This window comes from Schistocerca gregaria, chromosome 11, assembly GCF_023897955.1.
Source record: "Schistocerca gregaria isolate iqSchGreg1 chromosome 11, iqSchGreg1.2, whole genome shotgun sequence".
Classification (NCBI taxonomy): domain Eukaryota; kingdom Metazoa; phylum Arthropoda; class Insecta; order Orthoptera; family Acrididae; genus Schistocerca; species Schistocerca gregaria.
The window spans coordinates 15,345,652-15,365,933 of record NC_064930.1 but is presented as its reverse complement, the minus strand read 5'-3'; the positions used below and the strand labels follow the sequence as shown (position 1 = coordinate 15,365,933).

The 20,282-nt window shown below is 41.3% G+C and overlaps 1 protein-coding gene across 1 annotated transcript in view; it reads left to right on the top strand.

Annotated features, from left to right (window-relative positions):
- The window catches only part of LOC126295394 (uncharacterized), a 766,077-nt gene that overhangs the window by 32,194 nt on the left and 713,601 nt on the right, over positions 1-20,282 (top strand). The gene's annotated exons all lie outside the window — the stretch shown is intronic.

Below are 20,282 nucleotides of genomic sequence, written 5' to 3'. Positions count from 1 at the left end.
GAAGTGCTGCCTATGCCACTCCTCCATCAAGAAAGAAAGCCCATAATTTGGGGAAAATTGAGGGGCCGCCAAGAAAATTTGGGTGACACTGCAGCTTGAGCTAGAAAAGTATTTTCGCTCACGAATGTAAAAGAGCAGCGTACAAGAAATCCGAGAAAGTTACAACCTTCTGCAATGACTGCCCAAGACAATGTGCATAATCAAGGAATGCCTTTCAAGATTACAGTGCTTAAAAGGTGAAAAGGTTACGCTAATAAGTACTTTTTGTTCCGTTTGTAGAAGCTGTTATTGTGCTTTGCAAATAAATCAGTGTCGTAAAATATGCAAAAAAAAAGGAGAACAACTTTTGAAGACATTGTTAAGGAGCGCCAAGATTATGTGAAATCAACTTTTTTGTGTTGTTTCCTGTAAGATATGCAGTTACCGAATAAAACAGTACAGTAAAAGGTAAAGGAACATTGTTCCGCGGGCAGCATTTCCCCAAAATTTTCGCCAGGTGGCCAGTTGGCCGGTACGCAGGACGACCGAGGCATTCATACGAATGCTCCTCAGCAGAGAACGTGTTAATGATAACAGCCTGCTTCTGTAGTTTCTACTGTACTGAATCCCAATGTGATATCAAAAAATTCATTACTAACTAGAAATTTCTTTTAGGCATTCAACACTCATATAAGTGATTTTAACTATAGACTCAAGACTCAAACAAACTCGTACACCTGCCTAATATCCTGACGGTCTTCGATAACACGAAGAAATGCCACAAACGAGGTGACATGGACTCGACTAATGTCTGAAGTAGCGTTTGAGGGAATCCTGCAGGGCTGTCCATAGATACACTATTGACCATTAAAATTGCTACACCACGAAGATGACGTACTACAGACGAGAAATTTAACCGACAGGAAGATATTTTTCTGTTTACAGCACCACGATGGTCGCATCTGTGTTTGTCGACATCGCGGTGAACGCACATTGGAAGCGTATATTCGTGATTGCCATACTGGCATATCACCTGGCGTGGTGGTATGAGATGCCATTGGTTACACGTCTCGGTCACCTCTTGTTCGTACTGACGGCACTTTGAACAGTGGACGTTACATTTCAGATGTGTTACGACCCGTGGCTCTATCCTTCATTCGATCCCTGCGAAATACTACATTTCAATAGGATAATGCACGACCGTATGTTGCAGGTCCTGTACCGGCCTTTCTGGATACAGGAAATGTTCGACTGCTGCCCTGGCCAGCTCATTCTCGAGATCTCTCACCAGTTGTAAACGTCTCGTCAATGGTGGCCTAGCAACTGACTCGTCACAATACGCCAGTCACTACCCTTGATGAACTGGGGTATCTTGTTGAAGCTGGATGGGCAGCTGTACCTGTACACGCCACCCAAGCTCTGACTTAATGCCGAGGCGTATCAAGGCCGTTATTAAGGCCATAGGTGGTTGTTCTGGCTACTTATTTCTCAGGTTCTATGCACTCAAATTGCGTGAAAATGTAATCACATGTCAGTTCTAGCGTAATATATCTGTCCAATGAATAACCGTTTACCATGTGCATTTCTTCTTGGTGTAGCAATTTTAATGGCCAGTAGTGTACTTAAGAGTATGAGGAGGTGGAGATCTCTTCTGAGAACATTTTGCAAGGCATCCAAGATATGCCTAATAAGTATCATGTATGGGGAGTCTGGCGGCCAGCGGAAGAGTTTAAACTCAGAAGAGTGTTCCTGGAGCCGCTTGTAGCACTTCTGGACATGTGGGGTGTCGCATTGGCCAACTCCATCGGAACGCACAATGCACATGAATTGATGCAGGTGATCAGACAGGATACTCACATATGTGTCAGCTGTCAGAGTCGTGTCTAGGCGTATCAGATGTCCCATATCAATCCTGCTGCAACCGCCCCACACCATTAAAAAGCGCCCACCAGCTTGTACAGCTCCCTGCTGACATGCAGTGTCCATCCATTTATGAAGTTTTGTCCATAGCCGTAAACGTCCATCCGATGGATACAATTTGAAACAAGACCAGTCAACATGTTTCCAGTCATCCACAGTTCAATGTTGGTGTTGACGGGCCCAGGCGTGGGTGTAGCTTTGTGTCGTTCAGTCATCAAGGATACACGAGTGGGCCTTCTGCTCCGAAAACTCATGTCGATGACGTTTGTTTCAACGTTTCGCGAACTGACACTTGTTGATGGCCCGGCATTGAAATCTGTAGCAATTTTCTGAAGGCATGCACTTCTGCCACGTTGAATAGTTCTCTTCGGAGGTCGTTGCTCCCGTTCTTGCAGGATCTTCTTCCGGCCGTAGCGATGTCGGAGATGGATATTTTAACGGATTCCTGATGTTCATGGTTAACTGATATGTCTGTATGGGAAAATCCCCACGTCACCGCTACCTCGGAGGAGATGCTGTGCCCCATTGCTCGTGCACCGACTATAACACCACGTTCGAACTCACTTCGATCTCGTTAACATGCCTTTGTAGCAGCAATAACAGATCTAACTACTGCATCAAACACCTGTTGTCTTAATAAAATTTTCTCGGGCTTCCGGCAGCGTCAGGTGGTTGAAATCCCACGGGCTCTCCCTGGTCGTTGTTACATGGTCAGACTGACTGCTGCGTCGCCGTGACCGCGTCGTTATATAGCCGCACTGCTGGCTGTGACGTCACTGGTGCTCTCTTCTTCGCCATAGATAGTAATGTTTCCATCCGGCGTCCGTCTCGCCCGTTTTAACATCGTGATAGCTGGGTCCCAGGCTGTGCTGAGCTGCAAAACCGCCGTCCTTGTTGATGGTAGTTTCAGAGGTTTTTATTTCAATAGCTTCTTTTATGATTCCATCCCAAAATCCCTTCGTCTTCATAACGACAAATGTTTCGTCTAATAGAATTTGGTCTAAATTTTCTGAGGCATATTCTGCCACGGATGACTTTTCTGGATAGCGTAGGCGAAAGCAGCTCTCGGCGTTGCTCCACAGTGCGTGCTGTTTGGCCGACGTAGTAACAGCCACACAGACATGGTATGTTGTACACTCCAGGCGTTCTAAGCCCTAGATCGTCCTTCACAGGTCTCGTGAGCTGCCGAATTTTTCCTGGGGTTCTGAACACCGATGAAATGTTATATCTCTTCAGCACCCGCCTAATCTTTCCCGACACTATACCACAGAAAGGCAGACACTCAAGTTTCTTGCTTTCTTCTTCGGTGGTGTTCTCTGTTAGTGTGTTTCTTGCGTGTCACACCAGATAAGGCCTGTGACACCTGTCCATGGCTGTACTCGTTTTCCTGGAAGACTTTCCGGAGGTGGTGGCAGGCTTTCTTTTAGCACGATGGACGAGGGTATTCAGAACGGCACGTTGTTGTGCCGGATGGTGGTGGCTGAGAGCGTACAGGTACCGTTTTTCTTGTGTCGGTTTCTTGACGCTGAGGTTTCCATTGGTTTTGCGTCGAACGAGGACGTCAAGAAAGGGCAATGCACCATCTACCTCGAGTTCCATGGTAAACTTGATTCGGCCATGAATGCAAATCATGTGTTCTGAAAAGAAAAGAGTTACAATCTTACGAAGTGCCAACCCTATATAAAGAGGTACCTTTAAATTGTTTTTGTGTTTCCTTAACAATTGCAAATGAGTATACTGAAAGCTTACTTATCTAAAATTAAATCAGAGTGTAGCCATGATACTAGAATCTGGTAAATGACTATACAGACTTAGTTCAAAGAATAATAGCTTTTGAAAGTAAATCCCAGTAACAAAGAAGTTTTCTTGAAGTGATCAGTATACAAAGTGTGTGCGTTAAGTATCTAAGAATTTTAGTATTTAAATCTGTTCATTACAGAAAGTGTACTGCACCAGTATTGCTTACGTCGAGTGTTATTAATCTGAAGAACCCAATTAAACAGTGGGAAGAAAGAAGACAAAAACTCATTCTCTTGCTTTTCCAATAGTTCACTGTTTGATTGCCTGGATACGCTGGCGACCATTAGTACATGTTTCGAACCACTGAATGAACTCGGAACTGAGTTGGCCTAACTTCAATATAATATTATTCATATTGCGTTCCTATCTAACAGCTGAGTACGATCTTAGGAACAGAACTGAATAGTCTGATTTACTTATCCACTAGACACAACACACAGTCAAATCCTGTAAAAAGGATTACTCTATTGATTAGCTTTTTCTATTTTCAGGACTGTCCTGCCATACAGTACTTTATTTGGAAACTAAATTAAATTTTGGAAAGAGGGTTATACGCTGTCTCTCCGGTAACAGGACTTTTTGTTCTGTTGGGGTATAGTATACATGGCAACATAGAGACAGGGTTTTCTGTTATAAACTATACTAAATTACAGTAGTAGTGGTAGGGTTAAAACCTGTGTGATCTTTCTATTTCATGTCAGCACAAAGCGTTATATCCAGGTATTTGTATGAGTTCGCCGATTCCATGTGTGACTCATTGATACTATAGTCATAGTCGATTTGTGAAGCGCACAATTTTACATTTCTGATCATTTAAAACAAGTTGCGAATCTCAGTGCCAACGTACGACTGAATGTTTGTGAAGTTTCGTCTTCCCATCTCATTCTTTGCCATCCTTGCGTTCTTTTCATATAATGTAGGCAAGGAAAACTTGCTTAAAAAGTCGGTCGCCTGCCATACGGATTACGTGACCTGGCCACTGTCGCCGTCTCGATACTGTAAAACATTGACTAATTCATGAGATCGTAAATTTCATTATACTTTCCTGCTGTCCTAGTATCTCCGTCCCTCACTCGACCCCAGATTTTTCTCCTCACCTCTCTTTCAACTGTTAGAAGCTCTCGCATCACACATTCAGTTAGTATCAAATTGTAAGGATACCGCAACGTGAGTGTGTAATCTCATATGCAAATGCAGATGATATTGTACGAGGGCTGTTCAATAAAGAATGATCATAATGTTTTATGGTCATAATTTCCCCTGCTAAAATTTAGTCTCATGATATTCCGTTATTAATGTGCAACAAACATGCCGCAATAGTTTCATTCTTGCGACTCCTGGTTCCCGAGCGTGAGAGGCATCCGAGTTGAGACACGTTTACCATTATCTACCGCTGCAATGGAGATAACACACGAGGAACAACATGCGGCTTTGAAATTCTGCTTTCGTCTCGACAAATTTCAGCTGAGACGTGTACAATGTTACTGGAGGCATGTGGGGAGTCTGTTCTTCCCTGCAGCACAGCTCGAAGGTGGTCCAAAAATGGCTCTGAGCACTATGGGACTTAACATCTGAGGTCATCAGTCGCCTAGAACTTAGAACTACTTAAACCTTGCTAACCTAAGGACATCACACTGTAAGTAGGCTGTTTAGGTTTTTTTTATTGGTAACGCCACATAGCGCTATGTATGAAAAATCACTGGCTGTGCTGTGTGCAGTCAGTGGTCGGTTGGCATTGTTGTAATACTCGCCATTGTAGTGTTGGGCAGCTGGATGTTAATAGCGCGTAGCGTTGCGCAGTTGCAGGTGAGCCGCCAGCAGTGGTGGATGTGGGGAGAGAGATGGTAGAGTTTTGAAATTTGTAAGACTGGATGTCATGAACTGCTATATATATTATGACTTTTGAACACTGTTAAGGTAAATACATTGTTTCTTCTCTATCAAAATCTTTCATATGCTAACTGTGCCTATCAGTAGTTAGTGCCTTCAGTAGTTTGAATCTTTTATGTAGCTGGCAGTAGTGGCGTTCGCTGTATTGCAGTAGTTCGAGTAACCAAGATTTTTGTGAGGTAATTGCTTTGTGAACTGTATAGGTAAATGTTAGTCAGGGCCATTCTTTTGTAGGGATTTTTGTAAGTCAGATTGCGTTGCGCTAAAAATATTGTGTGTCAGTTTAAGCACAGTCGTGTATAATTTTTCAAAGGGGACGTTTCATATGTCGACCCTTAGCCGAGGATACCTCACTGGAATCTTCTGATTTTTTTTTCTTGTAGTTTGTGTAGTTAGTGTAGCCTTTGTTTATTGCTAGCTCGTAATTGTAGAGAGAATTTCATCTGTAGTTGTAGTTTTTAATTGCTGTACAGGTGAATTTGTAGAAGGTGGGTCTCCAAATCCCAATAACGACGCGCGCCAGCGAAGAGAGAATAGGCAATGACTCATACCGCTGGAATCCATAAAACGTACGTATTAAACTGACGACGCATCTGCCGTAGCTAGTAATTACGAAAAAATGGAAGACATTAGGGACATCTTACTCCAGGAACACGCTGTAAAACATAAAAGCATTGCAAATCCTGTGATTCACATTACAGTAAATGACGTAAAATTTACGGCAGTTCTTGACTCTGGCAGTCCCATTTCAGTAATTAGTGAAACAGCTTTTAGCAAATGCAACAAATCGAACGATTGCCCCGCACTTCCGTTACGTAAGATTAAATTACAAGGTGCAATCGTTGGAATAAGTGTAGATGTACGCTAACAAACCAACTTAGAATTCTTTTGTCAAAGGCACAGCTTCTCTATGAACTTCCTTATTGTTCCACTATTGTTGAAGGAAATTATATTGGGAGTAGACTTTTTGAATGAATACAAAGCAATCTTGAAGTTTCACGATGCTGATATAAGTTTAGAGAAAGAAGGTAAGTCAATAGATCTGAAATTTGAAGATTGGCTCTCAAACCATGACGAGGAAATTAATCGGCTTTACCTTCTGTTAGACAACAGTTCGAAATTTTCTACGGAACTAGACACTAACAATCACTCTGCAAGTACTGACAGGGATGATATCGACGGCATATTTGAAACTAATGAGTTAATTCAGAATAAAATTCAAACAATTGAGAATTGTAATGACACTGATAGGCAAGACCTTTTTGAGATTTTACAAGCACATTCCACAGGTTTTACTTACAAAACAGGAACAATCAAAGGATTTCAATACCAATTTCGTGTTCGTGAGCATACTAAATTTTGTGTTAGACCATTCGTAATTCCGGCGCATTATAGGGACTGTGTTAGAATATAAATACAATCTGTGCTTAACGAGGGCATTATTGAGCCTGCAGTAAGCTCATACAACAATCCATTACATGTTGTTGAGAAGAAAAATGGTTCGATCAGGCTTGTCTTAGATTCGAGACAAATCAATACTATCATCATTCCTGAAACAGACAGGCCGCAGACGATTGAAGAACTTCTTCAAAATTTTAATGGTGTAAAAGTGTTGTCTTGCATTGCTCTCAGATCCACCTTTTATCAGATCGAACTTCATCCAGAATGGAGAAAATACACAGCTTTTCTTTGTTTCGGCGTTTGTTATCAATTTCGGAAACTTCCTTTTGCTTTGAACATTTCTTCGTCAGCATTCATTCGCGGACTAAATACCATATTACCTGATTTCTTAAAACGTCACATCACCCTGTATGTGGATGATATTCTAATAGCAGAAGTCTCATTGGAACAACATAATCGCATCCTCAACAGCGTGTTACATATTTTTGCAGAATCTGGAATTACAGTTAACTTGAAAAAGTCTGAGTTTGGTAGGACAAAGGTGAAGTTTTTGGGACATATTATTTCTTCTGAAGGGATTCAGCCGGATCCTGAAAAGTTAGAAGCAATCAGAGCCATTCCAGTTCCATCCACAAAAAGACAAGTCCGAAGGTTTCTAGGTCTTGTCAATTTTTACCGTCGTTTTCTGAATATTCAAATTCTAGTTACATCAAAACTTTGTTCTCTCTCTCGAAAAAATACTATTTGGAACTGGGACGAACAGGCACAGTTGGAATTCAATTCTTTGGAAGAATTGCTACTTAACGCGCCAATATTAGCTCGTCCAGATGTTTCACAAGATTTTTGCTTTAGCACGGATTCTTCTAAAGTCGGTCTTGGTGCTCATTGATTTCAAGAAGCCATAGAAAATGACACCACTGTTCAGAAAACCATTGCTTTTGCTAGCCGAGTGCTAACAAAATCTGAAAAAAAATTATTCTGTTACTGAATTAGAAGCTTTAGCTATCGTTTGGGCATTTAACAAATTCCGTTTCTTTCTTTCTGGTAAGCACGTAAAAGTATAAAGTGCTCATCGTGCATTACAATTTCTTATGTCTTCAAAATTAAATCATGACAGGTTAAAACGTTTGCATTGTTTCTGCAAGAATTCCACTTCACAATAGTCTACATTCCCGGCAAGGAGAACATTGTTGCGGACGCACTGTCACGCGCACCGGCTGGGCTCGAGAAAAGTAACACAGAAGGGAACCTCGAGAAAAATTTCAGTATTCTTTACATTCAGAAAGTCGCCTTTGAAAACTTCATCACCACATCTTTAAAGGACATTGCTCATGAACAAGACAAAGATCCGATTTGGGAAGACATGAAAAGTAAATGGCATGAAAAGTCGCACACTCAGATTCGGCATTATTATCTGATTAAAAACAACATACTGTTCAAACGCTGCACTGTTGATGGCAAGCTAGGGGTACTTTGCATTCCTGACGATATTGTTAATAAGCTCATTTGGTACATTCATTTCAGCTATGCACATGTTGGTCCACGAAAATGTTATCATATTCTTCGGACGACTTGTTGTTTTAACAATATGGAAAAGAGAATTCGAAGAGTCTTGTCTATTTGTAAACTTTGTCAAAAGGCGAAACCATCTACTATCTCACATCGTGCTCCTGTCATTCCTTCTAAATTAAAAGAATTTGCTGCTGTTGATCTCTTGGGACCCCTTGTCAGAACATCGAATGAATTTTTTTACGTCGTAATCGCTGTTGAACTTACTTCAAAATTTGTTTCTTTCACTCCATTACGTGAAGCCACTGGACGGTCAGTATCCAACGCCTTTGTTAAAAATTTCTTACGTGAAGTTGGACACGTTAGTAAAGTAATTTCAGATAACCGACCGCAATTCAGATCTGGTGTTTGGTCACACATGCTTCGGAACCATGAAATCGAACCTGTTTTTATTTCATTGTACTCATCACATTGTAACCCATCTGAACGGATTATGAAAGAAATCAATAAGCTTTGCAGACTTTATTGTCACAGAAAGCATCAGCATTGGGACGGATATTTACACTTTTTTCAAAACGTGCTAAATGAAATGCCTCATGACTCCACTGCTTTACCACCTATTCTTGTACTGAAGAATGAAGAACCACCGAACAGAATCAGAGAGCTTGTACCTTTTTCGAATACACGTAAACTTCGACACAAAGACATAATTGATTTGGCTACTAAAAATATAAATTCTGCAGCAGACAAAAGGAGAAATCTACACGATAAAGCAAATGCAAAGAAATTATATATTAGTCAGAAAGTTCTCATTAAAGCTCATTCATTGTAACATAAGAAGAAACACTTGAGTCACAAATTCTTTCTAGTTTACAATGGACCTTACAGAATCCGACGTATACCACATGATAATTGCGTTGAAGTTGAAACTCTGCGTACTAGGAAGAGTACAGGTTTACACCACATTTCACATGTAAAACCGTTTTTTGAAAGATAATCTGCTTTTTAACTTTGTCTTTGCCATAAAGCTGTTCACTTCACGTTACTAGTATGCTTTGTCAGACTTATAAACTGTTAATATGCAACAATGTTTGAAGTTTACTATCCATTCTAGAACCTATGGAACATATTTAGACAGTATTTACGAGTGCATTGTTATAGTGAACAGACGTCACAGTGTTATTGTGTGTGTACATGCTTGCTTGTTAGTTGCACGATTACGTAACGACTATCAGGCTTAGATACGTAGAACATATACTGATACTGCTAATGAGATTTTAATGCAACTTTTTGGTTTACTTGAACATACATTCTTTATATGAAATACTTTCTGTGGGATTAAAGATGACTTAGCATTCGGCTTCTTTGACAGCTACACTATTTTATCACGACGCTACTAATGAGTGACAATTTACAATGTTGCTTTTGCGGTGTATCTGTTTTATATCTGCACAGTTTTTCTGAATTTTCCTGGAAAGGGAAACATGTTTTAGTAGTAACTTATGTGGTATAGCTACAATGAGGCAGCCTTTTCCGTAGCACAACAATACGTTAAGCACAGTACTTTCTTCATCACGGCAATAAGCGTAATAACTACAATTTCTATACGCAAAGCTTTCGTTTATGATGAGGTAAGTACATTGATTTCAGCAGTACTTTGCTTACAGATGACGATAACTACGACACCTCCACAGAGATTATCTTACACCAAGACGCATAGTTTAGCGCTACAGTACACATATTTGAGTGATTAATTTTGTAATTTAAAGATTTTTGAATTACAATGATACAAAGGTTTTCAGTGATACATGTCATTCCTTGCTTTACTCTGTAACACCTGAGGGTATAATTACACTAATCCTCAGCGGGTACACGCTTACTTTGTGTACCATGTGTATGGCAAGCACAAGGAGCCCTAGCTCATATGGTATTTGCTTATACAACTTTACACATAGGTACCATATTTCTCTAACACATAAATTACACGGCTATCTGATCATTTAACTGAGAGAGACAAATATTTATTTTACTACATCAGTGACAGATGTTTATTTAATAACACAGTTGGATAACTTCACAGTTATGAAATTGTATTTTGTCTCTAATTTGTGAAATTTTCTTATTTTTCGGAACCATTGTGATACTATGAGAGCTTTGAATGATGTATTTGGTATGGGATCGTGATTTTTATAGTGCGTTTGAGGTAGATGACACTGTTGACATGAGGAGAGAATTTTTTTTGGTTTTGATATTATTGGAGGAAGCTATGTCGATTTTGAGATTTGGCTGAGTTCTTATGATGTAATTATTACGACGATGATGTGTTTTATACTGCTGAGGTATGTTTATGATCAATGAGAGGATGCTATATGAGGAATCTAATTATGCTATGTATTTATTATGATCAAATATTGAAGACATGTTGAGGAATATGTATATGTGTAATAAGGTAAGGAATAAGGAGTAGTGGTTAGGGACTCTGATTTATGAAAAGGATGTTGGAAACTTTAAGAGTTATGAAATGTATGTACATGCGTGACTGTATCACAATGCCGGCAAAAACTTTTTTCGAAACTGTTATATCAATAGGATTTTGTTTCTACAGATTTGAAACGCAAATTCCTGACCTGTGAAATTTTTTATATGAGACTGCCACTGTAGCGGAAACTGGTGTCGTAAATGACTCGGTAAGAAAGTTAAGTGACCACCTGCACGTAATGCGTCTTGGGCACCCAGCTGCGCGACAGCCACCCGGAAACAAGCCATTAGTGTGTGCCTTTCAGAGGCACAGGTAAAAAAAGAAAAAAGAGGCCATTATCCTCGCTTTGACATTCCTTTGTAGAAAGCATCTCAAATACGACACGCTCAAACTGGAGAACATATGATTATACTGTGGAGCTCTTAATTTATGATATTTATTAAAATGCCTAATGAAATGATGAGAAACATTTTACATCTATTTTCTTTCTAGTTGAGAGAATTTTTTTTGCCTTTGGACACGCCATTTGCCTAGTGAATGACGTTTCATATGTTGCTTTAAATATATATTTGCTCATTTTGTTTCATATCTGGTATCTTGCTGCACTACAGCATTGGTTAAAATAAAATTTAATACCTGTACCAATATAACTAATTTCTGTCTACAGACCCATTAAGGAACAATTTTATGATGTACTTTCGTAAAAAAAGGAGGAACACAAGTAGATATTTCCCTTCCCAGGAATTGTATAATTAATTTCTTAACGACTTGGTAACTTTCTTGCACAGTCCAGGAACATTTGGTACTCCTGTACCTCCACGTACAATGGCTACAGTAAACCATCCGTTACCATGACCAAATGAATCATTAATATCTAAACTAAAATTAAGTCAGCATCCACAGAAAACAGAAGGTCCGTCCAGAAAGGCTTGAGCAGCGACAGACTTGACTGGTATATGATTCTACTTGTCTCCAGCTGTTGTAGCAAATTCGATGTTTTTGATAGTTTTGTACACTGTCTGTTTAGAACGGCGATGGTATCTTCTGTATGGCATTTTGCAGCGTTCAATGCAGTTGCCTGTGCAGCAGCAGCAGCGCGAATGAGCCGCTGCTGGAGCACCTAGTTGCGTCAGCCGCCTTTGTAGGCGAAACATGCTGTTGCATCCTTGAGCCCCCGGTTCTAGATGTACCCTTATCCGGTTCTCAGCTACGCTACAGATCAGTTTGCATATAAACAATTTATTTATGAAAATATACAGTACAATCACCAACAAACTTTACATATTCACATACACCTTTACCTTTTATCCAAATGAATACAGACTCATTTACAGATATTTTCCTCCTGCTACGAGTATACAAAGACAAAGCAGAAGTAGACATATAAGCAGATTTACCAAAGTCTTTATTAGCCAGTAAACTATCCGTTACCATGACCAAATGAATCGTTAATATCTAAACTAAAATTAAGTTGGCATCCACAGAATACAGAAGGTCCGTCCAGCAAGGCTTGAGCTGCGACAGAGTCGAGTGGTACACGATTCTTCTTGTCTCCAGCTGTTGTAGCAAATTCGATGTTTTCGATAGTTTTGTACACTGTCTGTTTAGAAAGGCGACGGTATCTTCTGTACGGCATCTTGGCAGCGTTCAGTGCAGTTGCCTGTGCAGCAGCAGCAGCAGCAGCGCGAATGAGCCGCTGTGTGGCACTCGCTCGCTTATATAGATATCCGATAACGCGTCACCATGAGTCGAACTTAGACTGTCTACAAAACTATGGAGAACATTGAGTTCGCTACTACATCTGGAGACAAGAAGAATCGTGTACAAGTCAAGTCTGTCGCTGCTCAGGCCTTGCTGGAAGCACCTTCTGTTTTCTGTGGCTGCCGACTTAATTTTAGTTTAGATATTAATGATTCATTTGGTCATTGTAACGGATGGTTCACTGTAGCCATTGTTCGTGGAGGTACAGGAGTACCTAGTGTTGGTGGACTTGAAAGTTTTGTTGACAGAGACATTATTCCATTTCGCACCTACCACATGGCCGAACTTGCTAATAAAGACTGTATATTTTCATAAATAAAGTATTTATTTGCAAACTGATCTGTAGCGTAGCTGAGAACCGGACAAGGGTACATCTAGAACCGGGGGCTCAAGGATGCAACAGCATGTTACGCCTACAAAGGTGGGTGACGCAACCCGCCGAACAGCTTACGCAATCTTGGCAGCGCGCCAGCGACGGACTTGGCGCACAGCCGGACCGGAGCACCTAGTACGGTTTTGTCTTTGTATACTCTGGGTTAAGATGTGACATAGGTATTAGACATGGCCATCTTTAATATTCTTTCTGCTTGAGCTTTGTCATGTTTAGATATAAGTTACTGCATTTGCTGCTGCTTGCTTTGACAATTTCCATTTTTGTCATTGCTGTTTGTGTTAATTGTTTTGTGCTGCTGCATTGCCTGGTCCCTTAGTTTAGCATCTGAGCTCAGTAGATTTAAGTTAGCTTAAGAGGGGGTGGACTATATAAGAGAATGAGTTGCGATGAATTGGAAGGAATGCATTGAGAAGCTATAAGAAAATGGTTTGGCCAAAAAAGTATTTTGAAAGATGATAGGAACAAAAATAGTAGGGTTTATGGACAACAGCTTATGCAGGATTCTCTTGGAAATAAATGATGAGGTAAGATGATGGAAAATAAATAATGAGGTAATAAATATGTGAACATATAAATACAGAAAGCATGCTTGGATAGATTTTTTTTTTTTTTTTTTTTTTTTTTTTTTTTTTTTTTTTTTTTTTTTTTTTTTTTTTTGCTGGAGCAAATGTTGAAATAAGAGGGACGATCTATGGAATGAAGTTTTGGGTTTGACAGCAGTACCAAATGTTACACTGAAAACAAACCCTGTCCTTTCCTTTTGTGTTATCCCACTATGTGTTTGATGTGTTTGTGTAGCCTTGTGTATTTGTTTTCTTCATGTCTCAGTGTACTGTTTCATAGAATTTTTTGTCTTCTAATACTAAGCTACATTCACTATGATGAGGAATACTGTTATCCTCGAATATAATTTGCATTCATAATATGTTATTTACTTGGTAAAGGTGCTTAGACATTATTAATTCTGTTCTGTTTCAATGATCATGTGTGAAATTAATGTTTTGAAAACTATTCTCATTATTTTCTATATTTACTTATGTCATAATTCCTGAAACACTGATATATATGTTTATTTCTATCCTTTTGTAATGCCTGTTTTACTACAAATGTTATCTGTGTTGTTATGTTGTTTAATGATGTATTTTGTATCTTTGTTATTGTATTCTTATGTTATAAAATTGTAATTGACACCAGTTTATCAAATTAAGTAACTTATTTATATTTATTCGTGTCAGAACCATTTACAACATATAAAAGGACTCATAAGTGCTTCTGGAATGCTGATGTTCAGTTCAATACCTATTTCAGATACCTATGCAGGGGCACCACGTACAGGAATCAGCTTCACCCCCATTACATTTCACTGCACACGTTTCTGTTGGTCATAGTATATGGACAATATGTGAGAAGTAGGAACTGTTAGTGTTTGCATGTGTGTCGATAATTCAGTAAGGGACTGGATAATAGCATTGCTGGTTCTAAGGACAATTCCAAAAACTTTGTGAGTGCACAAGTGGTGGTTATGGACTTGCTATATTATCCGCAAGACTCTTCAATGGTGATTGTGCACATGCACAGTCACAGTAGATGGCTGGTGGCCATCTCTACAAGGACTACAGTAGGTTTGCATCTTTGATGACCCACCAATACCATTGTTTCTACAAGGACTACAGTGGGTCTACACCTTTGATGACTCACCAGTACCATTATTTCTAAAAGGACTGCAGTAGGTCTGCACCTCTGGTGGCCCACCATAACATAATCTTTACCAGGACTACAGTAAGTCTGCTCTGTGATGACCGACCTACCAATATTCGACAAAACTTCGACTGACTCTGCTGTGGGTTTGCTCTGTTGTGGCCCATTATCTGTCTGCATGTTAAGAGTCAGCACTGTCTCTCCGTTGGAAGAACAACACTACTTCTTCAAAACTGCATGGAAATCCACTACTTCCGTGTGAATTTTCTATTACTGCTCATACTTTGAGAAAAACACTGCAATTTTACTGTGATGAACGATCAGGACTGTCTTTACGAACTGTGAGAAAATTTTAGCTTTTGACCAACATTGTATCAATAAGTGTGTGCATATGATTTCTTTGTTATTGTAATTGTGAAAACTTTTTTAACAAATATTTATTGGCCAGTGCCCAAAACAATTTTTAAAATTTTTTGTGGAGAGCAGGGGGCTACGTAAGTTGGCTGTTTAGGTCTTTCATATTGGTAACGCCACGTAGCGCTCTGTATGAAAAATCGCTAGCCGGCTGTGTGCAGTCAGTGGCTGGTTGGCATTGTTGTAATACTCGCCATTGTAGTGTTGGGCAGCTGGATGTTAATAGCGCGTAGCGTTGCGCAGTTGGAGGTGAGCCGCCAGCAGTGGTGGATGTGGGGAGAGAGATGGCGGAGTTTTGAAATTTGTAAGAATGGATGTCATGAACTGCTATATATATTATGACTTTTGAACACTAGTAAGGTAAATACATTGTGTGTCCTCTATCAAAATCTTTCATTTGCTAACTATGCCTATCAGTAGTTAGTACCTTCCGTAGTTTGAATCTTTTATTTAGCTGGCAGTAGTGGCGCTCGCTGTATTGCAGTAGTTCGAGTAACCAAGATTTTTGTGAGGTAATTGCTTTGTTAAACGTATAGGTTAATGTTAGTCAGGGCCATTCTTTTGTAGGGATTTTTGTAAGTCATATTGCGTTGCGCTAGAAATATTGTGTGTCAGTTTAAGCACAGTCTTGTGTAATTTTTCTAAAGGGACGTTTCAACACACATCCATGACCATAGCGGTCGCACCGATCTGGACTGTAGCGCCTAGCTCGAAGGTGGTTTCAAATGTTTAAACAGTGGAGGCAATCAATTTCAAACGAAGGCGGATCAGGTGCTCCAGTTACAGCTACTTGCAGGATCCGGTTTCGACGAGGCCGTGCACCCTCTCGCCCAGAGCCCTTCGATCCGGCAGTCCCTGCGCGCCTCCAGGCACCCGGCAAGTCCCCGCTCTGCGAAGACCTGTCTCCTCCTGCGCCCCCAACAGAACTGCTCACTCACACGACACAGAAGAAACACGGCGTCACCGCAAACATAGGGCAGCAGTTACCACATATAGATAAGCGCCGCTGCTGCCACTAACAGACAGGCAACGCTTGCGAAGACAAGTGCCGCCAGTGGACACAAGAAAAAGACAAACAACAGCAACCGTGTCAACGATACGATGAGGCCTCCAACAGAGGACGGAAACCTACAACAGCACCAAAGCGAACCAGAGCGAGGCTCAGACCAAACAGTGAGGTCATCAGGCTCATTGGATTAGGGAAAGTCGAAGAGGGAAGTAAGCCATGCCCTTTCAATGGAACTACCCCAGCCTTTGCCTGAGCGATTTGTGGAAATCGCGGGAAATCTAAATCAGTATGTCCGAACGCTGGTTGAATCGTCGTCCTCCCGCATGCGAGTCCAGTGATCTAACCACTGCGCCATCTCGCTCGGTGAGATTGAATAAGAGCTCCTAACCGTTCTGCCCACCAACCTGTTGTCTTCTAAAGTTGTGTCCCCAGCGCAGAAGACAGCTCGTCGGTCGTGGGAGCTTCTTCGACAGAGGCTGCTATGCTGTCAACTTGAACCTCTTTATGGGATAGCACTTGCCCAGGTTAGTCTCCGTATCTACAGAGACCGAGTTCTGTACTACTAACAATAGTGGTAGGTGACACTTCTTATTAATGTATCCTGTTTGGTTATACACTACTGGCCCTTAAAATTGCTACACCAGGAAGATGGGTCTGAGCACTATGGGACTAAACATCTATGGTCATCAGTCCCATAGAACTTAGAACTACTTAAACTTAACTAACCTAAGGACATCACACAACACCCAGTCGTCACACCACGAAGATGATATGCTACAGACGTGAAATTTAACCGTTAGGAAGAAGATGCTGTGATATGCAAATGATTATCTTTTCAGGGCACTCACACAAGGCTGGTGCCGGTGGGGACACCTACAACGTGTTGACATGAGGAAAGTTTCCAACCGATTTCTCACACACAAACAGCAGTTGACTGGCGTTGCCTGGTGAACGTTGATGTGATGCCTCGTGTAAGGAGGAGAATTGCGTACCATCACGTTTACGACTTTGATAAAGATCGGATTGTTGCCCATCGCGATTGCGGTTTATCGTAACGCGACAATGCTGTTCGCGTTGGTCGCGATCCAATGCTTGTTAGCAGAATATGGAATCGGTGGGTTCAGGAGTGTAATACGGAACTGCGTGCTCGATCCCAACGGCCTCGTATCACTAGCAGTCGAAATGACAAGCCTCTAATCCACATGGCTCGTGCAGCCACGTCTCGGTCCCTGAGTCAACAGATGGTGACATTTGCGGTTACCCTTGAAGCTGCATCACAGACAGGAGCGCCTGCGATGGTGTACTCAACGACGAACGTGGGTGCACGAATGGCAAAAAGTCATTTTTTCGGATTAATCCAGGTTCTGTTTACAGCAACATGATAGTCGCATCCGTGTTTGGCGACATCGCGGTTAACGCACATTGGAAGCGTGTATTCGTCATCGCCATACTGGTATGGTGTACCATTGGTTACACGTCTCGGTCACCTCTTGTTCGCATTGACAGCACTTTGATCAGTGGACGTTAGATTTCAGATGTGTTACGACCCGTGGCTCTACCCTTCATTTGGTCCCTGCGAAACCCAGCATTTCAGCAGGATAATGCACGACCGCATGTTGCAGGTTTCTGGGTACTGATTTCTCGGGATCTATGCACCCAAATTTCCTGAAAATGTAATCACATGACAGTTCTAGTATGATACATTTGTCCAATGAATACCCGTTTATAATCTGCATTTAGTCTTGGTGTGGCAATTTTAATGGCCAGTAGTGCATTTTAAATAATCACACTTTTTCACTCTCCTTTACACTACTCGACATAGCTCTCTTAATTTTACGGTCTGTTTTCTAACAACTTCCGATATAGCGTACGAGATGTCCGTTCCTCCTGAACCGAGATACGTGTCTGTCCCTCCAGAACGCCCGAAACAGTCCGACCAGCGCAGCAAAAGTACTTCACCTCCTAGGTGCGCCAAAGCCACCCCAGGGTTTCCGAAGCGCTTCGCTTGCAACATCGTTTCACTTACGTTTATCGAAAGTAGTGAAATTTAGTAAACAAAACCGGTACACTCGTAGGGTAGCCATGAGAGATCGTTATACTGCAAATTGAGTTAAATACACTGAAAAGTATATAAATAATTGATAATAAGAGAAGTTAGGCATTTTGGCGCCTAACACTCGAACGTGCCGTCGACAAAGAAGTAAGTTCATTACAATTCTAATGAATCTCTCGCTTGTACCTAAGACCACTTTTGTACCGTATGCTGCATCACGTGTATCGATCTACATCGAGGTGAGCTTCTAGCAAAATACGACAGCTATTCAGAATGTATGGAAAGTTTTGGCATTAAAAAATCTAAGTGCAAGAAATACATTTTATTATATACATCTGAAAAAGCGACTGACACACTACTTTTCCACATGATCACATTGGGGCACTTGTCATGGCGGTGGACAAGCTATGAAAGATGTTCGTCCTAAAATTCTGCCACTTGCGACTTCAGCCTGGAGTTAAGAGTCGCAAGCCAGTTGTTCACCTTGGAAACAAGTGGAAGTCTCCTGGTGCAAGACAAGGGCTGCGGTGCGGATGAGCGAACATTCCCGTTTGAGTGAACTGAGGAGTTACTTAGTGCGGTTTGCCGTGTGAGGTCGTGCATTGTCGTGCAGAAACAAAATGTTGGACATTAGCTTTCCTCAGCGTTTGTTTTCAACTGCTCTTCTAAGGCTGTGCAAAGTTTGACAGTACTGGGCAGAATTTATGGTTGCACCATGTTCGAAAAAATCAATAAGAAGCACAGCTTGCCTATCCCAAAGCACTATCACCATCAACTTCCTTGCTGACTAGGTTTGCAAATATTTTCTTGGGTTTTGGGGGGACCTTATGTCACCCTCCTCCATGGACTGTAATTTTGTCCCGCAATTGACGTGTTTCACCCAAGTCTCGCCACCGGGTACGATTTGATCGAGTAATGACTCCCCATGTTTGTGCTAGGCCCCCCGAAATGTCAACATTCGCTGTTCTTTACCGTGCTCTGTAAGCATTTTTGGCACCAATCGTTACACAAAATTTGTGGTAGCACAGCTTTTGAGTCACAATTTTGGAAAAGAAAAAGTTTCGATATTGTGAAGCGACGGTTTTCACGAATCGTTTCATCAACTTTAGAGACGAGATCGTCAGTCACAATGTTCGGGCTTCTAGTTCTGGACGTTGGTTCGGCCATTTTCAAACCGAATGCACCATTTCCGGAACGAATATTCACCCAATACGTTGTTTCCGTACACTTCACACAGTTCACGATAAATTTGTTCAGGCTTCAATTTCTTTGGCAACGGAAGCCGAATCACAGACGGCACCTCACAACTGGCGGGATTTTTCCGATTGCAGCGGAGATTTCATATTCGAATATCGAAAAAACGAGACGCTTGGAGAAGTTCCCGCTGTCATGGATGGTTGCCGACTGAGATGCCGAGCACGCACGTATCCAAATATACGCTACTAACAATTAAAATTGATATACCAAGAAGAAATTCAGATGATAAACGGGTATTCATTGGACTAATATATTATGGTAGAACTGACATGTGATTACATTTTCACGCAATTTGGGTGCATAGATCCTGAGAAATCAGTACCCAGAACAACCAACCCTGGGCGTACTAACGACCTTGATACGCCTGGGCATCGAGTCAAACAGAGCTTGGATGGCGTGTACAGCTACAGCTGCCCATTCTGCTTCAACTCGATACCACAGCTCATCAAGAGTAGTGACTGGCATATTGTGACGAGACAGTTGCTTGGCTACCATTGACCAGACATTTTGAATTGGTGAGAGATCTCGAGAATGTGCTGGCCAGGGCAGCAATCGAACATTTCCTGTATCCAGAAAGGCCCGTAAAGGACCTGCAACGTACGGTCGTGCATTATCCTGTTGAAATGTAGGATTTCGCAGGGATCGAATGAAGGATAGAGCCACGGGTAACGTCCACTGTTCAAAGTGCCGTCAATGCGAACAAGAGGTGACCGAGACG